The following is a 5,978-nucleotide window of genomic DNA, read 5'->3' on the forward strand; positions in this document are numbered from 1 at the left end:
AAATTGAGCCTGTCATGACTGTTAGAAAACCCCAGTTCTTTAACGAGACCATAAAACAGAAGAGAACTGTATAAAATCAGTCGAATTTTAATCACAGTCTGGTCACATGTAAAGCCATACAGCGCTGTGCACAGAGAGCTATTGGCTCTTGGCGAGAGCAGGCCAACCTCTGCCCAGGCCTGCTTGCTGGAATGTGGTAAGATCCAGGTGGTGAGTGTTGTCATTTCAGGCGGTAGCTAATCAATAAATACTGGACAATAGGTTGTCTGTGCTGCAGACCCCCTGTCTGTGTGAGCTAGTACAGGACAAAGCAGACCTTGTGAATATGCTAAATGGGCCAAGTGGTCATCTCAAGTCATAGGCCTCCTGTCTCTGCAAAATACTGTATTACAAAGCAGAACTTGTAATATGCCCAAAGCAGGCCTGTGTGGAGATGCTAATCAAGCCAGCAGGTCTGTGTGAAGATGCAGATTAAGCCAGACATTAGGTCTCCACAAAGTTACAGCAAGCAGTTCCTACTCAGTAAAACTTGACACTCATCAATACAGTTGTTATACCCCAGTTCTTTTACTGGACAGATCTGAGTAAAAAAGGAGTCCGTTAGTGCTGGTTTATTTACAAAAATATATATACAGTTGTGTGAAAAAATTAGGACACCCTTTGAAAGCATGTGAATTTGTAACATTTTTTAATATATGGTTATTTAATCTCAATTTTAACAATATAGAGAGATTAAAGTAATACAACTAAACAATTAAAACTGAAGGAAAGTCTTTTCAAGATCTTCTGTAATGTAATTCTACAAAAATGCCTATACTAACTGAGGAAAAAGATAGCACACCCTCACATGTATGCCCTCTCTAAATTGCTCAAATCACACACAGGTATATCACACCAGGTGCACATAATTAGTAGATCGTTACTCAGCATTTTGAATGAGGCTTGCCCTAGCTAAACCTCAGACATTTAGTTTGGTGTGCTCCTGACTGTTGAAGTGAGAGTGAAAGAGCTGTCAGAGGCCTTCAGAAAAAAACATTGTCGCAGTCAGCTCATACAAGGAGAAGACTGATCAGAGATGCAGCCAAGAGGCCCATGATCACTCTGGATGAACTGCAGAGATCTACAGCTGAGGTGGGAGACTCTGTCCATAGGACAACAATCAGTCGTATACTGCACAAATCTGGCCTTTATGGACGAGTGGCAAGAAGAAAGCCATTTCTTAAAGATATCCATAAAAAGTGTCGTTTAAAGTTTGCCACAAGCCACCTGGGAGACACACCAAACATGTGGAAGAAGGTGCTCTGGTCAGATGAAACCAAAATTGAACTTTTTGGCAACAATGCAAAACGTTATGTTTGGCGTAAAAGCAGCACAGCTCATCACCCTGAACACACCATCCCCACTGTCAAACATGGTGGTGGCAGCATCGTGGTTTGGGCCTGCTTTTCTTCAGCAGGGACAGGGAAGATGGTTAGAATTGATGGGAAGATGGATGGAGCCACATACAGGACCATTCTGGAAGGAAACCTGATGGAGTCTGCAACAGACCTGAGACTGGGACGGAGATTTGTCTTCCAACAAGACAATGATCCAAAACATAAAGCAAAATCTACAATGGAATGGTTCACAAATAAACATATCCAGGTGTTAGAATGGCCAAGTCAAAGTCCAGACCTGAATCCAATCGAGAATCTTTGGAAAGAACTGAAAACTGCTGTTCACAAACACTCTCCATCCAACCTCACTGAGCTCGAGCTGTTTTGCACGGAGGAATGGGCAAAAATTTCAGTCTCTCGATGTGCAAAACTGATAGAGACATACCCCAAGTGACTTACAGCTGTAATCGCAGCAAAAGGTGGCGCTACAAAGTATTAACTTAAGGGGGCTGAATAATTTTGCACGCCCAATTTTTCAGTTTTTTATTTGTTAAAAAAGTTTGAAATATCCAATAAATTTCGTTCCACTTCATGATTGTGTCCCACTTGTTGTTGATTCTTCACACAAAATTACAGTTTTATATCTTTATGTTTGAAGTTGAAGGTCGCAAAGTTCAAGGGGGCCGAATACTTTCGAAAGGCACTGTAATTCATCAAATTTTACTAAAAAAATTGGGGTGCTGGGTTAGAGCGAGTCTCGGCTGTGGTTAAGGTCGGGGTAAAGGTTCAGGTTAGGCAAGTAGCGGTTCAGGGTAAGGTCAGGGTAATGAATGCAAGTCTATGTACGGACCCTGTAAGTGACAATTGCAAGGATGTGTGTGTGTGTATGTGTGTGCGTGTTTGGGCAGGCAGATGAAGTGCTTTGGATGCGCTTCAATGTGTAGAAAAGCGCCACCATCTCAGTCATACCACTTAATCGCTGCCATGGGTTCAAACTCCAAATATACTAGAGCCTACATTTCCCATAAGGCAATGCAAACTTTGGGAGCCTCAGAAGACAACCTTTCACAGACAGAGCAGTACTCCTCATGACTAGCAAACTGAATTTCATGTGTAAAATCTGTGCCATTTTAAGGTTACAGATTATAGATTACACTGATTATATTTATAGGAAGTTGTAAAATATATTGTTTATAATAAAGTTTCACAGGAATACTGGTGTTTTGTGTATATAGCAAAGAAAAACATTTCCTGTGGGATTAGGATACAATCGTACTTATAGACATAACAGACAAAGTAGAATTTCTGTAGTAGAAGCAGAAGTAGCTGTAGTACCAGTCACCTCAAGCTTTGACAAGTGCTATAAAATGTTTACTTACCAGAAGCAGCAGTAGTAGAAACAGTAGAAGTATTACCTGCATGAGTACAACTGTAGCCACCAGGTTGGCCAGAGAGATCTGGACTCCGATGATTAACGGCTTGCTCTGCAGGAATTTGTCTTCCAGCAATTTGAGCGACTGGTTCAGATCCTTGACAGCAGCATCCACCTTCTCCTTCGTCGTACATGACGAGAGGGTAGAGAATCTGATCACAGACACACACTTGGGTAGTACCAGCAGCAGTAGTCAGTGTAGCGGTAGGAGCCGTTCTCACATGACAGCTACAGATAACTTGATTTGTTGTTTTGGATTCACACACCTTCATGTCCATGTTTGGTTTCATTGTAATAACCTTGGTGAATACTTTATTTTTTGTGCCATTACCAGGTCAAAATTTTAATCTTGTGAAAGGACACTGGTGCAGCTGAGACTGATGCGAATGTCATCATATATCAGTAGTACTAGTGGAAGGAGAGTATAAATGATCACATAGATAAAAAAAATCCAGAGCCTCAAAATAAAGAAATGAACTGTCTGAAGCGTTGAAATGTGTGTACCGAAGTAGGTCAGGTGACCTGGGACTCATACCTTAAACAGAAAGACCTTTGTCCCATGCAGTCTCAGGTTCATGTGCTGCCAGGACAGGTATTCATCAACACAAGCTCTCTGCTGCAGGTCGGCCGCATACCAGTGATCTGCCACTGACGAAGAGTATTTCTGAGCCAGATACTGCAGGATCGCGGTGCTGCGACACAGACGGGACGAAGAAAACAAGACACTGACAGTCTTTCACACAAACTCCAGTAGAGAAATCTGAGAGAACAGACTCAGAAATGAGTGGGATGACGCTCTAAAAATCTGATTCTACTCTAACAAATCTGTGCCTGCACACTCTCAAAAGCTGAGTCACAAACTGAGCATCCTTCATGACAGGAACCTTCCTAACCATGCTGATTTTTCCAAACTCCTTGCTGTGCTGTTGCGCTGACACACGCACACACACCAATCAGATGTGATAAGAAACAGAAGTGTTTACTGTCAAGTGTAGGTGTTGCCATGCAAATAGAAAAAAGTTTGTAAAAATACTGTAGCACAAATGGTGCAAAGGTTTGTTCCAACATTAAAATGAGATGAATAAAATTTGATGACAATAAAAAATGTTTTTAATGCTCCCTCCCCTTTTCTTTCTATCTGCAATGAAGTGCTTCTCTTTCCTTTATTTTCTTTCCCAGGCACGTCTGTTACCCTCAATATGTACGTGCAGCCTACCCTCAATATTCCACCATCAGCCGTGAAAATGCAAACTGGCAGCCAAATATTTATGCTCATATAACAAGCTCGAAGCTTGCAGGACATTTAACCCACCACTCCTGAAAAATGTCTTTACAGTGTTACAAAGCCAAATGCAATGGAAAAATAAGACTGGAAATATAACTACACCATTTTATGGAGCTTGAGCTTTTGCAACAGTTTCAAAGTTTGCATTCAAAACATCTGAGCCAAAGCTTTTTGTAAAAGCTCATTCTTGATTACTAATTTAAGGTGGAATGTAAAACATTAAGAAAACTTAGTAAACCATGCACAGATCAGCTCTGCGTGAATTCAGCGTCCTCCCTGTACTGTGTGTGTCTGCTGGGGTGGGATTACCTGAAAGCAGGTTGACATGCTTGAACTCAAAGGGAATCCCAACAACTTTGGGAAACAGGAAGACGGAGCGGTAGGGTGGAGAGAGCAGGTCGAGATAGAGCTCCATCGTGTCCAAATCTCAGGTCTGCAGAGGTTTTGTTTGCACAGTGTTCCCTCTGTCTACAGTCGTCCCCTGCTATGACGGTTACTTTGTCTGCACAGGACTCTGCCTCTCCTTGCTGAGGGGCTCACTGGTTTTACAAGGTAGTGACAGTTCAGACTTAGCAGAACGGGCCTACTGAGCACAGGGGGCCAGAGAAGTGTGAAGGGGGTGGTCTGTGTTTAATTCAAGGGGCTGGTCGATGAGGAAATTGGTTTGTTTGGTATGTACAATGGATAGGGCGGTGATAGGATGGATATATGGGGGTTGTTGGGGACTTGCACTGCTGTGGGTCTGAGTGTCCGGTGTTGGGCTAATGGTACCACGCTCTAAGAAAGGGGGTAGGACTAGATAAGTGTATACTTCTTCCTACTCCCTTTCAAGCATGTACTATTGGAATGTTGTGATGTCTTATGGCGTATTTGTTGAAATGTCTAATCAATTTTGTTTTTCGCAATATCAATTTTCTTAGTTTTACATGCTTGGAAGAAACTTAAATAAAAAATAAAAATAAAAAAAACCTTTTTGTTGGCCAGTCAAGTACAAAAAGCCATAAAACAAGAAAAGAAGTACTTGTAAAATGGTAAAAATTGAACCAAAATGGCTAAAAAGATAAGCAAAACAACTACAAGATAACACAAACTGACTACAAATCACATACTTGCTCAATCTGAGACTCTTGCTCCCAAGACGTGTAGCAGAGTTAGGGAGTTAGTTCCATGTCTACGCCCAGGGCCTAATGTCAGCAGGTTTGACCTTTGGTCTCAGCTTGGCCCAGCATTTTAGAAACACTGCTGAAATGATCAGACTTTTAAATGCTTGAAGAGCCTCTAATAGTGATTATATAGTGATTTAGTGTCACTTTATATTGAGTTCACAGTAGGAATGAGGAACGTGGTTTTTGGATGATGTGAATGCAGATGAGACCAGGGCTCTGAGGGCCAGACCATCTGTTGCAGGAAGTTACTTATGACTCCAGCTGGATGTTTGGGCTCAGTCATGTTGCAGGATGAATTAGGGAGCAGTCAGCTGCCTCCTGACAGTTACTGTGTGACTGATGAGAATCTAAGCATCTAAAGTGCCTCAGTTTGCCCAATACTGTATATGAAGTGATAAAAGAACATTGAAAATATGGACACAGGAAAAGAATTTATTTCACTGTGTGTTTAAAACTTTATTTAAAGACGAGGCCAGTTAACAGCTAATCCGACTGTGGTGGGACTCGCAATGCAGCAGCAGGACCCCAGCTCACTGTGTGATCTATAATAATGTCAGATATTTCTGGATTTGAATATTTCTACCTTACTTCTGCTCTACTAAAGTGGAGGTAAACATTGTCTTCTTTACTCTTCTACTTCTAATTGACAGCTGTAGCTACTTTGCATATCAAGACAAATAACAGATACAGTGCCGATACAGTGCCTTGCGAAAGTATTT

General features: G+C 41.7%; 1 pseudogene; it reads right to left on the bottom strand.

Moving 5' to 3' along the window:
- Window positions 1–2,679: 2,679 nt before the first annotated feature.
- On the bottom strand, window positions 2,680–4,508 carry LOC109959149 (glutathione S-transferase theta-1-like; annotated as a pseudogene).
- Window positions 4,509–5,978: the final 1,470 nt, after the last annotated feature.

The sequence above is a fragment of the Monopterus albus genome, unplaced genomic scaffold, assembly GCF_001952655.1.
Source record: "Monopterus albus unplaced genomic scaffold, M_albus_1.0 scaffold37.1, whole genome shotgun sequence".
NCBI classification, from domain to species: Eukaryota; Metazoa; Chordata; class Actinopteri; order Synbranchiformes; family Synbranchidae; genus Monopterus; species Monopterus albus.